The following is an 18,175-nucleotide window of genomic DNA, read 5'->3' on the forward strand; positions in this document are numbered from 1 at the left end:
TAAATACTCATTTGTCTCTATCCCTCTCTCTCCATAGACAGCAGAATGCTCTATTCTTCCTCTTTATTTGTATTGAGGATATACGTTCAAGATCAATCCATATCAGATCTGCCTCATTCTTTTTGAAGTATCTGCATATTATTATCTTGTATTTTACACACACTCCTGCCTTGAGACTTTGATTCTTGCTGTTTCCTCTTCATGGAATTCAGCTTTCTCCATTCCTATGTCCTCCAAATCTTTGCTCCAGTCCTACCTGATCAGAAAGGCCATCCTTAACCAGTCTTGTAAAATACCTGCCATCTCCCATCACCTTCTTTCCACTTTTAATTCATTTTTTTCTGTAGCATTTTTAATTGCTTGTCCTATTTGTTTATTTATTTATTGTTTCTCTCCACAGAATGTACGTTCCATGAGAGTGATGACTTAGTTTTCTTATTGCTTTATTTCCAAAGTCTGGAATAGTGCCTGATGTGCAACGAACACTTAGTGACTGCGGATGCACCACCAGGCCCAGCTAATTCTGTATTTTTAGTAGAGATGGGGTTTCTCCATGTTGGTCAGGCTGGTCTCAAACTCCTGACCTCACGTGATCCACCCACCTTGGCCTCCCAAAGTGCTGGGATTACAGGCATGAGCTGTCGTGCCTGGCCCATTTACCTATTTTTAAATTAATTTTTATTAACAAAATAATACACATAATTAGTTCTAAAGATTTTTAAATCATATTACACATGTTATGACAAAAAGCAACCTCCCATGTTCTCAATGTTCCCAAGTCCTTCTCCAGACACAACATAAATTATACAACTTCTTGTTATTTCTTCTGACATCTATATACTTAGTTAGGTTTATAGATAATATATTTGTATGATTGCATATATTTCTGAATTTAGAAATTAATTTCTCTTACAGTAAATGAGAATTTAGCCCTTTGTAAGCAGCAGGAATAGCACCACCAACACCACTTCCCTCCACAACCCATCCAATAAATTTACATCTCAAATACAGTCAAAGGAACATTCAATATTTATAATACAATGTGATCATCAATAGAACATGCCTCAGTAGATGTAAGTGCACTGTTGAGTCAAGGGGTATATTTTGACTCACTTTTCTTAGTTCTATAATTTTATGCTTTTCCTGGAGTTGACAGTTGTCTCATTTTGAAATCTGTTTAGTTTCCTATGGATAAATGACTTCGCAGTCTCCACAGAACACTAGAAATCCTTTGAACACTTTTTCTCACAGACAAATAAATGCATCATTCTATTGGTTATTGTTTCCACTGCTTTCCTAAGAACCATTTATTTCTATCTCTCTAATCCCCCTGTCTTTCTTCTATAATCTGGTTTGGTTGTCATTGAGGGACTTCTCTTCAAAACTATTTTTGATTATTATCTTTGCCTCTTATTCTCTGCTTGAATCTAAACTTGAATACATTCAGAAAACTTATTATTTCTTTTAGCTTACTCCTTCATTTTGGTGGAATACATTGTGCAACATCTTTCTGAGAACTTGCAAATTAAAAAAAAAGTCTAGGCTCCCCTTTAAACTTGATCGATAGTTTGAATAACGATAGATTTTCAATCTGGAAATTATTAGTAGTCTGAATTTCAAACTTGCTATTGTAGTATCTTCTAGTTCCTTATGTTACTGTTGAAAAAGCCAATGCCATTCTGATTTCCAATGCTTTGTACATCATCTGCTGTTTCTCTCTTTTAAAGCATTGAAACAATTCTCTTTACACTATTTTTTCTTTTTTTTTTAATGTAATGATGATACATTCTGATTTGACTGGCTTTTTTCCCCCTCACTGTTTTGTTCTCAGCACAGGGTTAGAAAGGACTTTTGATACAAAAAATAGTATTTTTCAAACCTGGAATTTTTTCTTGTATATTTTCTTTGATAATTTTCTTTCCTCTGTAATCTTCTTTTTTCTTTTTGAGGATTCTGAAAATACTGTACCTCTTGAATTGATGCTCAAATTAAACATATGTATGTATCTCTGTGTTTCTATAGCTTTGTCTTTTGGTTCTACTTTCTCTGAGATTTTTTAATTTTATCTTCCAACTCTTATGCTTATTTAATTCTTTAAAACAATTGTTTTTTTTTTTTAATTATAAAAGGCCCTTTGCACACTCTCAAATTTTTTTTTATGGTATCCTGTGCCATGGGTGTTTCATAAAGTATAATATAATATTAGCCGTGATGATATATTAGCTATAATGATATTATCTATGATGACAGCTAATGTTAATGGAGCAAGGGGATATTTTAAGAATTTGACATAATTAGCTCCTTTAATCCCCAGAACCACATAAATTGAAAGAAGGGAGTGGCTCCCCAAAAGTAAAAAAAGGCATAGAAGAAGAGGAAAGGAACAAGAGATAGCTGAAAATGACAAAAGCCCAACCACAGAGTAATTCAAAGTATCCTGTACCTACCAGGATCCAGGTACTATTGTTAGGCAGAAGGACTGGAAATAGGGAGAAGCGAATAAGACATTATCACTGTTCTGTTCACATTTAAAAAAATATAGTTGGCAGCTAATGTCATTTGCCACTTGTCAGCCCCTGATGAATTCCTCCTCCAGTGCCTTGAAGCAGCCAGAAGCTGTGCAGGAAAGGCAGGCTGGAGCAGGAGGAGGGAAGTTGGGTGGTGGCGGGGACCTGAGAGTTGCTCCTTCTTTGTGAAAAGCTCTGATGGGAAAATTGTCAGCTGTACTCCCACTCCCTCTGAAAGTCAGTATGATGCTGCATCCATCTTAATCACCATCAGAGAGAGCAAGCATTTTAATAGGCAGCATTATACATGATAACTTTGTTCTCCTTTCCCACTTCCTTCCAAAATAAGATGAATGTGAACTTGGAGTGAACTCCTGATTTGTCTTCTTCTTGCCTCTTTTTCATATTCAAACTCACTACCTTCTTGCTGTGGCCCCCATCCTCTGGACATCCTCTGGGATACAGGTGAGAAGGAGCTTTCCAGCTGGGATGTAGGAGGGTAAGGATGGAGGTATCTTGGGTCCCTAGAGGGTAGGGCTTACTGGACCTACCACCAGGAATTGAGTGATGAAGCAGATGAGATTCCTCGAGTGGTGAAACTTAAAGCTCACCCATTCAACTGTTTTCTTATTTAATAAATATCATTGGTTACTTACTGTATATTTTGCTGAGAACATAAACACTTAATCAGGTATAATTTATATCCCCAGAGGAACTGAATGCTGATTCACTTGACAAATATTTTTGAGCTATGGGACAAATCCCAAACCAGGTAATGAGAGTGCAGATGGTCCTTGTGATTTATCACCCTGTTATTGAACGCTCATTCATGTTCAATACTGATCGGTTATTGGGCACTCACATGTTTCATACATTGTACTAGACACTGGACTTATAGAGATACATTACATAGCCCAAGCCCTTGTGCTGTTCAGCACCTAGAAGAGGAGAAAGGTAGGAAAATAATTAATCTATAGAGCACCTTATATATTATGGCAGGTGCATGAATAACAGCCTGTCTCTCCATTTCTCTATATGATTCAGGTGAGTTGACTCCACTCTAGGCATGTGAAGGAGGGCTTGTCAAGTAGACCACTGCATCTTCCTGGACACAGTGGCTATTTCAGTGGTGGACACAAGACACAGGCAGGATATATAACACAACTTAGAAACTGTGCTGGAACTATTTGGCAGTAGACACTCCAGTAATGCCAGGGCTGCTTGGAATGTACAGTCATCCTGCCACCACATGGAGAGAGCTTGCCTGAGAATAAAACCAACACAAAGTAAAACAGAGCCAAGAAAGGGAAACAGACCAAGTCTGCATGATGTTATTTGAGTACCTGGAACCAGTCATACCTGAGGTAGCTGTATCAGAACAATCACCAAACTATTGAAGTATGTGGGTCATTAACTTTTTCTCTTGACCTAAACTAGTTTGAGTTCTATCCCTAAGTAATGTAAATCCCAAGACATCATCTATCCATCAGGCTTTGCAGTTAGCAGGGTGACAGACTTCAGGGCTCTCCAATTGACATAAACATTTTTGTTGTTGTTGTTTAGATGGAGTCTTGCTCTGTCTCCCAGGCTGGAGTGCAGTGGCACGATCTCAGCTCACTGCAACCTCCACGCCCCAGGTTCAAGCAATTCTCCCCCTCAGCTTCCCAAGTAGCTGGAATTACAGTGCATGCCACCAGGACTGGCTAATTTTTTGGATTTTTAGTAGAGATGGGGTTTCACCATGTTGTACAGGCTGGTCTTGAACTCCTGACCTCAAGTGATCTACCCACCTCAGCCTCCCAAGATGCTCAGATTACAAGTGTGAGCTACTGCACCTGGATTTGCATAAATGCTATTGTTTTTATTTTCCATAGAGAAAGGATATGCCCAAGAGGGACTATTACTGAGCTATATTCTGAGTAAAATCTTCTTTTTCACATTCAACAAGATGCAACAGACCTGTAGAATACATTTGTGCCAAGAGAACCACATATGTGTTTTTACATTTTATTAGCATATTAAAGGTGATCAGGATCAAAACCCATGGGTATCATAGGTTTCAGGTATCCCAGCTTTGCTCTCTGCTCAGCATGGCATAGCAGTCCAGGTAACAGAGACATACTGGGACAATCCTCTTTGCTCTCCCCTCCCTCCAAGCTAATGAGTCATGAGGAACAAATATGACTTTTGAAATGTAAATGAATGACTGGCATCTGGAAATACAATAAAAAAGAATTGGGATTTACCAGCACCCGAGCAGCTCATCCCTGAGTACATGGTTGTCTCTCAATACTCACCGTGCTTCATAAAGGGATCAGCCTATAGCTTTCTTTGCTGTGAAGGCTGAGCAACAGCACATGAATGCTGCCCCTAAGGCTGCTACTGTGGTCCATGATGAAATAAGAGACTCATTCTCTGACCATCCAAGGCAACAACTAGCTCTTGGGGCTCACCCATTTCTCCACCACTGGCATACACTGTGCTCTGGCTGGATGGTGAGATGCTGTGACCCTTCCCGCTCTTCTTCCTCCTGAGAGGATGGAAGCAGTATTAAAGTTAATGCTCATTAACTTTCCTTAGGGGGCTTTATCTTTTTTGATACAAACACCATCTCATGGTTGGGTATGGGGATTATGCCTGTTATGCCAGCACTTTGGGAGGCCAAGGCGAGTGGATTGCTTGAGCTCAGGAGTTCTAAACCAGCCTGGGCAACACATCTTTACAAGAAATAAAAAATTTAGCTGGGCATGGTGGTGTGCACCTGTAGTCTCAACTACTCGGGAGGTTGAAGTGAGAGGATCGCCTAAGAGATCAAGGGTGCAGTGAGTTAGATCATGCCACTGCACTCCAGCCTGGGCAACAGAGTGAGACCCTGTCTCCAAAAAGATAAAAAATAAAATAAACACCCTATAACTTATAGAATAAGGGATGTTCTTTCAGCTCCACCCCTAGAAACAGAAATTTAGTTTTTAATCAACCTTTAAAAAAAGTAAATTTGTTTGCTCATAGCCACAGTCCCAATTCAATTTTCTGCAATTTTAATCTCTCTTGGGCCCTCTGGTAAAACCACCTCTGATTATAGAGGTAAGAGCTAAAATGACTTCAGATACATTAGAGAGGTGAGTGGGCTGACATGGGATTTCCCCACCTGGATGTAAATGTGCTGAGATGCATGTCGTTATATAAGTGTGTTGACATCACCTTCACACTTTCTGACGATTCTGCCAGAGAATCAATCCTGCTCCAGGAGTGACCAAACCTCCAAATTATTATGCCATCATTCTGTCTAAAATATCACCTGGTCATATTATAATTGCTCGAAATATTCACTGCCCCTCCCTCAGGGAGGATTATTAGGTGTGCTCATTAACACCAAGTTTTAGCCATTGGACTTGCTTATGCCATTGCAATGGAACCAAAATGATGTGAAACAATTATGAGCAGAATTGTTCAGAGTATGGTAGTTTCACTTCCTCTCTTTTTTCTCGGCAACACAATTATCAATGTCCAAGATGGACTTCTTCCATCAGCCTGGGTAACTGTTTTGATTGCTATAACTTTTGAAAACAGAAAATGTGACTTTTCTAACTTTTTTTATTGTTAAGATTTTTCCCCATGATTTGAAACCTCTTGTATTTTTTTATATGGGGTTTTGAAACCTGTATAAATTTTAGGATCATCCTGTCAAGTGCTGCAAAAATGGGAGCTAGGATTTTGATAGGTGTTGGGTTGGATCTTCAGATCTATTTGGGGAGTGTTGCCATTTTAGCAATATTAAGTCTTCTTATCCACGGATACAGGATATCTTTCCATTTACTTAAGTCTTCTTTAGTTGCTTTCAGAGATGTGTTGTGAAGTTTAGTGTACAAGTCTTATGCTTCTTAAATTTCTTAATTTTTTTTAATGCTATTGCTAATGGAATTCTCTTCTTAGTTTTCTTTTTGGATTATCCAGGGCAAATTTATAAAAATAGAATGGATTTTTACCTATTGCTCTTGTATCCTGTTATTTTACTGAAATAATTTATTAGCTCAAGCAGTTAAAAAAATTAGGATTTTCTGTATATGAGATTATGTCATCTGGTAACAGATGCCAGGATGTCACTTTTGATGCATTCTTTCCAATTTGAATGCCCTTTATTTCTTTTTCGTGCCTCATTTCCCAGACTAGGAACTCTAGACCAATGTTAAATAGAAGTAATAACAGGTGACACCTTTGTCTTGATACTCGTCCTAGGAAAAAAGCATTCAGCCTTTCATCATTAAGCATGGTGTTAACTGTGGGTTTTTCATGGGCTGTTCTTTACCATGTTGAGGATGCTCCCTTACATCCCTAGTTTATTAAGGGTTTTTGTCATGAAAGAATGCTGGATATCTCAAATGCTTTGTCTGCATCTATTAGAATAATCATGGGAGTTTTTGCCTTAATTCTCTTATATGGTATACAACATTAATTGATTTTAACATATTCAACCAACTTCATATTTCTGGGATAAACCCCACTTGGTCTTTATGTATACTCATTTGTATATTTTACTGAATATAATTTCTAATATTTTATTGAAGATTTTTGCATGTATCCTCACAAGGGATATTGGTTTGTAGTTTTCTCTTTATTTTGGTCATGTCTATTAGATTTGGGTATCAAGGTAATACTGGGCTAATAGAATGAATTGACAAGTATTTTCTAGATAACTTTTTTCTCTTTTTAAATAATCCTTTGTGAAGGTTTATTATTACTTCCTTTTGAAATGTAAATTTCATTAGTAAAACCATCTGGGTTTGAGACTTGTTTTGTGTGAATTTTTTATTATTATTACTAATAAATCCCTTTTTGAGCCAGCATGAGCAAGTTGTGTCTTTCTAGAAACCTGTCCATTTTATTTAGGTTTTCTAATTTGTTGACAAACAACTGTTCATAATATTTCCTTATAATTACTTTTATTTCTATAAAATCAGTAATAATGGCTTCGTTTTCATTCTTAATTTTAGTTATTTAAGTCTTTTCTTTCTTTCTTTTTTTTTTTTTGTTTTTTTGTTTTTTACAACTCTGCCTTAGCTCTCACTTCCTGCTTGTATGGAGCATCAAGGTCAGCTAGTTTAGGGGTCTTTTCAGTTCTTTTCTGAGCATATGCATATAACCTGGGCATGCACACAATCTTGCATATCTGTGTGGCTCTAGATTCTCAGGAACAGGTCAGAGATTTTCAAAATCCTCCATGGACATCTCCTTATTCACCTTTTCCTTTTAAGTATTTTGGTCAGAGTTTTGTTTGTTCACATTCTTATCACTGCCTCAGGCAGTTGCTATGTTCAACAATTGCCGCTTATTGTTTTGGACAAATGCCTTCAGGAAAGATTGCCCACACAGAGAAAACTCTGAGGCAGGTCAAATAAATATAAGCCTTTTGAGTGCATGTTGCCAGGGAACTGTCAGACAGAGGAATAATGACAATATCTGAGAATCTTGCTTTTGAAGCACTCCAAACCTATTTTCATGCCCCTTCCAGTGACTTTCAGGCTTCTGGTCTTCACTATGATTGCAAGCTGCTGGTTTTTAAAGACTATCACAGAGGTAAATTGCAACCAGGCAAGTTAGAATGCCACATATCTCTCTATTTCTAACAATATTTAGCAGTCTTTCTTTAGTAAGCGCTCCTTGGATTTTTACAAGCATTTGTTAATGTCCAGAGTTCTGAAAAAGGTAATGTTGACTCTTTTGACAATTTTAGAGTTTTCATTGCTTATTACGAGAGCAGATTTTGGGGAGTCTTTATTTTATACCATGTCCACTGATGTCTCTCTACTGGATGTTAAATCTGAGTCTAAAAGCTTTACTTTAACCATCATTCTAAAGAATATCACTTCTATTAAACTAAAAGTTCCACAGAGCAGTAATTCAATTTGTCTTGTTTATCATCATATCCCTCTGCCCGTGCAATGACTCAGTACCTATTTAATGAATCAAGGATGGATGGATAGATGGATAGATGGATGGATGAATGATGGATGGTTGGATGGATGGATGGACAGATGGATGCGTGGATGCATGGATGGATGGTTGGATGGATGGTTGGATGGATGGATGGACAGATGGATGGTTGGATGGATGGATGAAGTCTCTCCATAGCCAACCAAGAATTGAGCCCAATGAAAATGTAAAACTAATCAGTTATCTTACTCGGTTGAGGTTTTATTGCTGTATCTTCTCTATTCTAATATGCCATAAGTTGTCAGATGCACCATCAATTCAAAAATTAAGGAAGGTAATAATCTAAGTCAACTGTAAGTCACATTTCAATTTGAGAAACATTTTTAAAATGTGAAAACAATGTGTGTCCTTAATTAGAAAATGTGGCACTACTATCAATTTTATATACAAGGAAACTGAGGCTCAAATCTATAGCGATCTTCCCAAGATCACAGATTCAGCACACAACAGAGCTAGATATTAACCGAGGTCTGATTCCAAAATTCATGTCCTTAACCATGAATCTAGGGAGAAATATATTGGTGTATATATCGGTGACCAGAGTATATATTGGTGAACAGACACACAAGGTTTGGAGTCACAGAAAGTATGGGTTCAAATTCTGGACCCATACATATGAACTATTTTCCTAGACAGTATATGCAATGCTCCCACCCCTCTGTCTGTTCATCTATAAAATGGGGGTAACAGTAGTACCTACCTTCTGCAATTGTGGTACAGAGTAGATGAGATAATGCACATGAGGTATCTGTATGTATGAAAAATGCTGAATACATATCATATGCTAATAGCATGTTAAAGTCGTTAACATGTACAGTAATTAACATACAGCGTATGGAAAATGAGTGAGAACAGATTTGTTGTTGTCCCTCCCCCAATCATTTTGCATTTCTCATTAAAGGGATGTTATAATGCTGTTCTGTTAAAGAAATAATTCCACTTTACAAACCTCACCTGGGAGGCTTGAAGTTCAAGTTCTAATTTTGTTCTCTCCCATCAACTCGTCATCTTAGATAAGTGAACCTCCCCTCCCCATATCTCAGTTTAGTCACCTGTGAAATGGGTGGGGTAGGTTGGATCAAATAATAATTTCTGTAGGCTCTAATGTCAATAATCATTGGTAATCTGTGAATAAAAAAAGCTCTGTTTGGGAAGATTTGAGGGGATGAGAAATTGGAGAACAGTTGGCACAGTCATTGGAAAAGAAACGTTCATATGCTAAATCATTTACCAGCAGATTCCTTGCCTCCTCGTAATGATTTCCAAGACGGTGGCCATCTCTGCTCTTCCATCCTAATCTCATTTATTAAATGACATCTGCTTAATTTGAGACTTGATAGTCTCCATTCTGTCCCCTTCTTCCTGGCCCTCAGTCAAGGTGGCTGCCACTATTCTGATGGGCTGTCTTCCCTGTCAGTCACAGTAATGAGCTTGCATCAACGGTGCTGGCTGTTGCTAGGAGGAAGGTGATTGGGTTGTCATGTTTGGAGTGTGTCAGTGAGTCTGGGGCTGCATCCTGCATCATATCAAATCCACATGGGCTCCACAAGATTGGAGGAGGCAATAGAGATGGGGCAATAGCATCTGCTTTTCACCTGCCCAGATGGGTGTGTGTGTACAGGTGTGTGTATGTGTGTACTCATGCAAGGGTTGATGTATGTATGTGCCTTTTGTAGGCATGTCTGTGTCACTGCATTCACTTGTATGTGTTTGCATCCTTATGTGTATTTGTGTGACTGCATACCTGTATTTTTTTATGTGATGTGAATATTTGTTACTGGTGACATCTCTGGGTCAATACGGCTTGATATATAATGATTAAGAGCACAGGATTTAGAAGTAGACTGTCTTATTTTACATCTGAACTCTGTCACTGACTACCCGTGTGGCCAGGGGAAAGGTACTTAATCTATGTCTCAATTCTTTCATCTGTGAAATGGAGAGAGTTATAATGCCTGTACCACCACGATGTGAAGATTAAGTGATATTACGTATGAAAAGAGTTGGCACGGTGTCTGATACAAAGTAAAAGCCCAAGAAGTGCTGTCTAATATTACAACCTCCCTATCACTTCTTGCTCCCTTTATTTTTCTCCTTTGCACTTATCACCAGCTCACATATTTTAATCATTCATCATGTTTGCCCCTCTCCCCACTCCAGCCAACATGTATACTCCATGAGTATACATTTTATCAGTTTTGTTAACTGTTGTAACCACCATGATTACAACAGGGCTCTGCATGCAGTACATGCTTAATAAATGTCAAATTCGTCTCTGATTGCAAGTACTTATGTGTATGTCTGTAAATGTATGTGAATGACTATATCCAATGTGAGACAGGGTTTGTGTATGTCTGTATATGTGTGTGTGTGTGCATGTGTGTGTGGTGTATGTGTGTGTGTTAGAAGAAGGGTTTCAGTCAATATTTCCATGACAGGAAATGGCAAGAGAGTGAGTCCCAGGCAGCTTGCAATTTTCAGGCACCAGCAAGAGACATCCATTAAAGTCCCAGTCTGTGGGTTGTACTGACATTAGTAGACCCATGAAATATGGACAGCTTGCTGAGCAGGTCAAGGAAAGCCTACTCTCCTCAGGGCAGTCCCTGTCCTTTCTTGTTCATCTTTTTTTTTTTTTGCCTTATCTGTCAATCCATCAAAGCAGGCCTGCTCTCTGAAGAAATGAGTTTGACCCCTATGGTCACATGTCTCACTCAAGAAGTCCTTATGCCCTTCAAATATAGGGAAAGAGCTACGGCTCAGTGGATGAAGCTTGCTAGATGATAGCAGGGAAATCGGGCACATCTCCACCTCTCTTGAGGACAACTTGATGATATAGTCATGACATTTCTATTATAACAATGAAGATGATGATGATAAGGATGATGACTGGTAGACACATAAGTAGAGGTGTGCCACTCAGATCATTCTTCAAAGCAGGAGTTGCTGCACAGCTATTGGGAATATGATTGGTAGACAGCCCACAACTCTTCATTCAGATGCAGAGAGCAGAGGTCAGAGGTCATGCCCTTCCTGGGGTATTCAGTGATTGAATAGGGTGGGAAGATATAAGCCAGGCCATGTTGGCCTAATGCTGGCCAACGTGATGGGAGTTACTTGCCCCAAAGCTTATGGCCAAGCTGGCCAAGCTTTTTTGAACCTGTATCATAATTCATGTCTTGGCTCCTCCCGTTTCTTCCATAAGTGATCATTACCAAACATTTTGCCTTCATCTCCTTCCTTGTCCAGGATCCAATGCCCAAACCCGTGTTAGCATCTGCTTCCAGGGAACTCAAGCTTTGACCATATGAACCTACTATGAGCTCTTATTCTGTGTGGGCCTCTGCACTAAGCACTTCATGTACATTACCTCATTTAATTCACACAGCAGCCTTGTGGGGTAGCATGATCATCACTCCCATCTTATGGATGTGGGAGCTGAGGCTCAGAGACAATAATGATCAGCCCAAAGTCACACAGTTAACAAGCAGAGATTTCCTCATCGAAGACAGGTAGGAGACAAGATTTGGGTGAGAATACTAGCTTGCTTTTTGTTGTTATTTGTAGACAGGGCGTACTACCTCCCAGGCTATACCCAAGTGTTTACAACATGGAGCTATGTTTTATGGAGAACCAGCTAATATCGTATCACTCTTTCAATCTTGGAAACAGTTTGTATCAATGAGGATATGAACTTCCTCATGTTGCAGGGCAAGGCATTTTGCCTGGAGTCAGGCAAGTAACTAACAAACCAGCATTTTGCACATAAGGACACCATGAAGTGTAGAAACGTGGTATAGCCTAGTGATTGGGATATGTATTCTCAGTGGGGGTGCTATGGCCTCCAAGGGGGCAGAAATTAGTTCTGGGGATGAAAAAGCTGCCTATTTTTTTATGTTTAAGCACAGATATGTATCCAAAACATTAAATACGCATAAGATACGTACACTATATAAACAGTATATCTGCGTCATTAAAATTTCATATGAGAGAGTCCATTAATAAAATGCGTTTTAAAGGGCTTCTTAGAGGGATGATTAAAAAAAAAAAAGGTTAAGAAACACTGCTCTGGGGTACGACAGTTAGACTGTGTGCAGGTGAATCTCTGTTTCTTCCTTTACTACCTATCCAATCTTGCAGCTATTCATTGTGAAGCTAAAATGAAGTAATTCCTATAGAGTTTTGCACATCAAAAGAGCTTCTTAAATATTAGTCATGGTTATCATCTTAGAAAGTATTTAGTGAATGCTGAGAACTGAAACGAATAGCTAACCAGAGCCTGTTTCAAGGGACCAAGGTCTATGGTCTCAAATGTCTCAAATCTCAGCAATGTGGCCCACATACCTGCCACAGAAATGGTGGTGCTTGGACATTATGTCAGAGTAGGAGTTATAGTGGGACATTCCATGATCCCTTTTGCCTTAGGACAAGTTGCAATAAGACCTAAGGCTTTGTTCCTGTACCATATTTAACAGGAGGAATCTACGTCATCTGGACCTGCCTTAGATAGAATGAATATAAGCCCCATGGGGACAGAGACTTTGTCCATCTCCATCAGCCTTATTTTCCCATGATCTAGCCCAGAACCCAGCACTTTGTTGATATTCGTTAAATGAATGGAAATGATTGGACTTTAATAATTCTGAGGTTTAATAATTCCTCTCTAGTGTAGTCTGCCTACCCAACCTGGAGACTTTCAAAGTCTGAATGGAGGATGCAGAATCCCTGGAGTCCACAAAAGGAAGGTGCTTCCATGATACTCCTAACCCCCACCCTAGCACGAACTCTTTACCAGTCACTAAATATCAATCCACAGCAGGTATTTGCAAAGGAGCTCAAATAAGATCAGTGATTAATTAAATCTACCATGTGGGATTGCAAAGGTTAAATGGTGTTAATTCACTTAGTGGAGCTGACAGAATTGGCAAATAAAAATACAGAAACATGCTTACGGCAAAAAATTATTTGTCGTTTGCTGGAATTCAAATTTACCTGCTCTGTTTTTGTTTGCTAAAACTGGCAACAACCCTATTACTTAAAGCACTAAGAAAAGTGCTCAGCAAGTGCTCATAAGTGTTTGCTATTATTATGATTATTTCCATTGCTTGATTTTTATTGAGCCCACTCCATTCCCAGCCTCTCTTTCAGACCAGAGTCCTTCAGAACCCTACTAATTTTGCATACCCATTCAATTAGAGGGTAGTTTAGAGCTTTTCAGAAATAACCAAACACTCCCTCGAAAATAAAATAAATTTCTGTTAAAAACAAGACCATAGTGGGAATACTTAGTTAACTGAACAAGATGTTTTTATGACCCTTCACATGTTTGGAAAGCTCTCCTTTCCATACAATTAGGATAATTATAAATTGGCGCTCAAAAGAAGGTCCAAATCAGCAATGCCTTCATACGTAAGTCGGTGCAGGTTAATAGTATCAGCTGAGGAAAATAAACCCTTCTTAATAAAACTTTCTTTAATTTCAAGATAATGTCAGAAAATTAGTGTTTAAATCCTGGACCTACTACTAATCAGCCGTGTGTCTTTGGGACAAGGCATTTCTTCTTTCAAGACCTTTGTTTCCTAATTTTAAAGACCTGGTTCCCATATCATATGATTTCCTTAAGCCCATTGACTCTACGCCCCATTTCCCACTGAGGTTTGTATCTAAGCAGAAAAGGTAACCAGCAGAGCATGTGAAGCAACCTGTGTTTGCAAACACAAGTTATATTGGTTGTTACCGAGCCAGGAGGCATAAAGACAGACAAAACTCATGGTTATGGCACCTTGGGAAACACATACTTCACCCATCTCAGCTCAGGTTGCGCTTTGGAATCAGCTAATGAACTCTATGTATTTTATTTTTTATTTTGGTTTTTGGTTGCATGTATGAATTCTACCAACCAGTAAGTGAATTTTTAAAATGTGGTATATTTATACTATGGAATACTACTCAGCCATAAAAAAGGGATTCTACATTAGATGTCTAAGCCCGGTGTCCAGCCTCAGAGATACTACTGATTCAGTTGGTCTGTGGAGGGGTCAGACAACTTAAGTAGTCTGGGTGTTGCTTATCTGCACCTGGGGTTAAGAACCACTGACCCAGCTAGCCCCTGTGAGTTCAGTTTTTGTCATTCTTTCACATTCCTCTCAAACTCACCTTAAGTCCTCCAACATGAGGTTCACAGGATAACCTGTCATGTTGCTCATGATTACTCTTCATTTGCATGCGGTTCTGCTCATAATGATGCAGTTACCACAAAGACAGAGAGCCCCATCAGTGGATACCAAGAAGCAGCAGTGGCAGTTTAGTCTTGGCTGCAACCTCTGCTTCTCACTTGAACATGGTGTTTTTGGCTCTCCTTACTTCCGGGGTCCCAAGTAAGTAAATTTTCTGCACCCTTCCCACACTTATAAACCTAACAGATCCTCCAGGATCTGTTCTGCTCCATCCCCCCATTTAGCACATTTCATTGATTTGATTTTTATGAAATATTATGAACAGAAAGAATGGAGATTCATTGAATAAGCTAGCAAGCAGCCACACTCCCATCTCCCAGACTGAACACATGTTAATGTTTTGTTCAGAACTTCCTTCGTAGTATTCCTAATCTCATAGCCCTAATGTTCTCCCAGTGTTGACAACTACTCTGAAATTAGCAAGCACCCATCTTATCCACAATGTTATATCCTTTATATATATGGAAATTAATATCACAGAATACTATTTTGTATGCTTTCAGAATATACATGAATGGAATCACACTGAATGCATTATTCTGCACCTTGCTTTTCTAATTTGACATTTTAAGATTTATCTAAATCAAGTGTATTCATTTTAACAGTTGTCTAATATTCCATGACATAAATATCTAACACTTTATCCATTCTAGTACATTTTCTTTCTACCAACATCACATTTAGAGTATTTCCAAACACACAGATTCACATATAAATGATCTTAATAAGGAGTCTCATCCTTACCAGGAAAGAATGTTTAATGATATACCCAAATGTATGCATATTCATTTATACACTGTATACTTACTCCCTGTCAATCATATGCCAAATATTAGTAAAGCTTAATTTCCTTCTTCATTTTGAAGACCATTCTGCTTGCTACTCACCTTGTTTTAGGATTGGGAGTTAAGTTTTCATTACAAATGATGCAGAATTCAATAGACGCTATGTAATATGTCAACAGACTCTGGATTCAAAATCTTGGTTTCCCACTTAAGAACATTATGAATTTGAGCAAATGGCTTCACTTCTCTGGATCCTGGCTTCCTGTTATGATAGAGACAATGATAGTATTTCCCTCTTTTCACTGTGAGGATTAACTGAGATAATGTCTATAATGTGACTGACACAGGGTAAGAACTTAATAAACAGTACCCATGGGCGGCATCTTCCCTTCCTCTGTTTATAGTATCTAGTTTGCCTGAATTTAGACTCCAACATAGTGGGGACCACAGAAGAAACTCTGCATGATGTCTGGTATTCAATAAACCCTCAACATATGGTAGTTGCAAAATGTATAATCCTTGAATGGTTGTTGGCAATCATTCTTGGACATTTTATTTAGATGTTCACCCTAGCACTGTAGTTGGTTTAATTACTGAGTTTAAGCTTTGCTAATTGAAACTCCTTGTATTGGTTTGACAAATGATTTTTAAGGGTAAGATATTTGAGGAAGGGCAGAAATTATATACACATAATAACTCAGTTTTAACTCTGATTTTTACAACCTAGATTCTTTTCTTCCCTCCTTCCTTCCTTTCTTTCTCCTTTTCCTTCCTTCCATCCATCCTTCCTTCCTTTTCTTTCTTTCTTTTGTGACAGAATCTGACTCTGTTGCTCAGGCTGGAATGCAGTGGCAAGATCTCAGTTCACTGCAACCTCTGCCTCCTGGGTTCAAGCAATTCTCCTACCTCAGCCTCTCGAGTAGCTGTGGTTACAGATGTGTGCCACCACGCCCAGCTAATTTTTTTATTTTTAGTAGAGATAGGGTTTCACCATATTGGCTAGGCTGGTCTCGAATTCCTGACCACAGGTGATCCACCCACCTCAGCCTCCCAAAGTGCTGGGATTACAGGCATGAGCCACCATATCTGGCCTCTTTAATTTATTTATTTATTTTGGTAGAGACAGGGTCTCACTGTGTTGCCCAGGCTGGTCTCAAACTCCTGGGCTCAGGCGATCCTCTTGCTTCAGCCTCCCAAAGTGCTGGGATTATAGGCATGAGCCACTGTGCCCTGAGTAAAACCTGGATTCTTGCTACTCACAGCGTGGTCTAGGGATGGGCAGCATAGATATTACCTGGGAGCTTGTAACAAATGCAGAATCTTGGCATCTCCAGATCTACTGAATCCACGTCTGTGTTTCAACAAGATCCTTAAGTGATCTGTATGCACAATAAGGTTTGAAATATATTTACTAAATATTTCACTGTAAATGAAAACACATTTGCTTGCATTTCTTTTTAAATACCTGTGTCCTCTATTTTCACAGGCTGATTCTGTCTATACCACAGACACTACAAGAAAATGAGCAGACCAAAGACTAAATGTTCCATGAAAGCATTAACTGTTGAGTAATCTGCAAGATCTTTTTAAACGATGTAAGCCACTTAAATATGATGCTAGATATTTTGTCCACAGGTCAGTAACTGATGGCAGTTTTGCATATTTTACACATGGCCCTAGAATGGTGCATAAGTTTCTGGGTCCACAGTGATATAAAATCACCAGTATTACACCATGTGATGATAGTGACTAAGGAAGGGCTCTGTGTATTTCAATTCAGGGCAAACTAGAAGGCTTCGGCAGAGCTTTTATTTTCTATGAGGTGAAGTTTTCCTTATGTGAAACTTCCTGAGCCATAGAATCATTCCATTCTTGTCCTCAATTTTTTTCAAAGGTTCCAATCCATAGGTCATTCATGAGGCCCCACAGACCTGGGAGTCATTTCTGATTTTCACCTCCACTTCCAACAATCACAACATGGTGCTCTGAACATGTCTGCAATCCATAAGATGTAAAGATTAAAAGTGTACTCTCTGGGGTCAAGTGTGGTGGCTCACGCCTGTTATCCCAGCACTTTGGGAGGCTGAGGCAGGTGGATCACAAGGTCAGAAGATTGAGACCAGCCTGGCCAACATGGTGAAACCCTGTCTCTACTAGAAAAATACAAGTTAGCTGGGCGTGGTGTTGCGCGCCTGTAGTTTCAGCTACTCAGGAGGCTGAGGCAGGAGAATCACTTGAACCGGGAAGTGGAGGTTGCAGCGAGCCAAGATTGTGCCATTATACTCTAGCCTGGTGACAGAGCAAGACTCTGTCTCAAAAAAAAAAAAAAGGTTTTTTAAATATTTATTTTATTCTCTTAACAGCAATGACTTTAGTATCAGCTGATTTCTTGCACAGACATGGCAGAAAAAGCTGGAACTTTTGGAAAAGCCATAGACACCGTGAACTGCCTTCAAAAGCCCACATCAGGGTCAGGTGTGAGGGGAACGCAGTCATCCCAGAGGAAGCCCGGCAGAGCTCTCTGGATTTACTTTCTCTTGGGCCTTGGGATTTCTTCTTATTCCTGGGGAAAATCAGGAATTTGGATGCTTCCATACACAAACTTATAAAAACATCTCATGGTACCGAAAATGGATCCCAAGACTGCTCTTGCACAGCC

The 18,175-nt window shown here is 39.1% G+C and overlaps 1 long non-coding RNA gene across 3 annotated transcripts in view; it reads right to left on the reverse strand.

The window, feature by feature from the left end:
• LOC118146196 (uncharacterized) overlaps positions 1 to 18,175 on the reverse strand; it is a 92,533-nt gene that overhangs the window by 71,757 nt on the left and 2,601 nt on the right. For 2 of the 3 annotated variants that reach the window (XR_008475342.2, XR_013524325.1), the window contains exons 3-5: positions 16,811 to 16,895; positions 15,619 to 15,778; positions 4,805 to 5,037 (exon numbers count right to left, since the gene is read on the reverse strand). This is a non-coding gene — a long non-coding RNA (uncharacterized LOC118146196). The remainder of the gene's footprint in view (positions 1 to 4,804; positions 5,038 to 15,618; positions 15,779 to 16,810; positions 16,896 to 18,175) is intronic. The other variant, XR_013524326.1, reaches the window with a different exon arrangement.

This window comes from Callithrix jacchus, chromosome 12 (assembly GCF_049354715.1).
Source record: "Callithrix jacchus isolate 240 chromosome 12, calJac240_pri, whole genome shotgun sequence".
In the NCBI taxonomy this organism is placed as follows: Eukaryota; Metazoa; Chordata; class Mammalia; order Primates; family Cebidae; genus Callithrix; species Callithrix jacchus.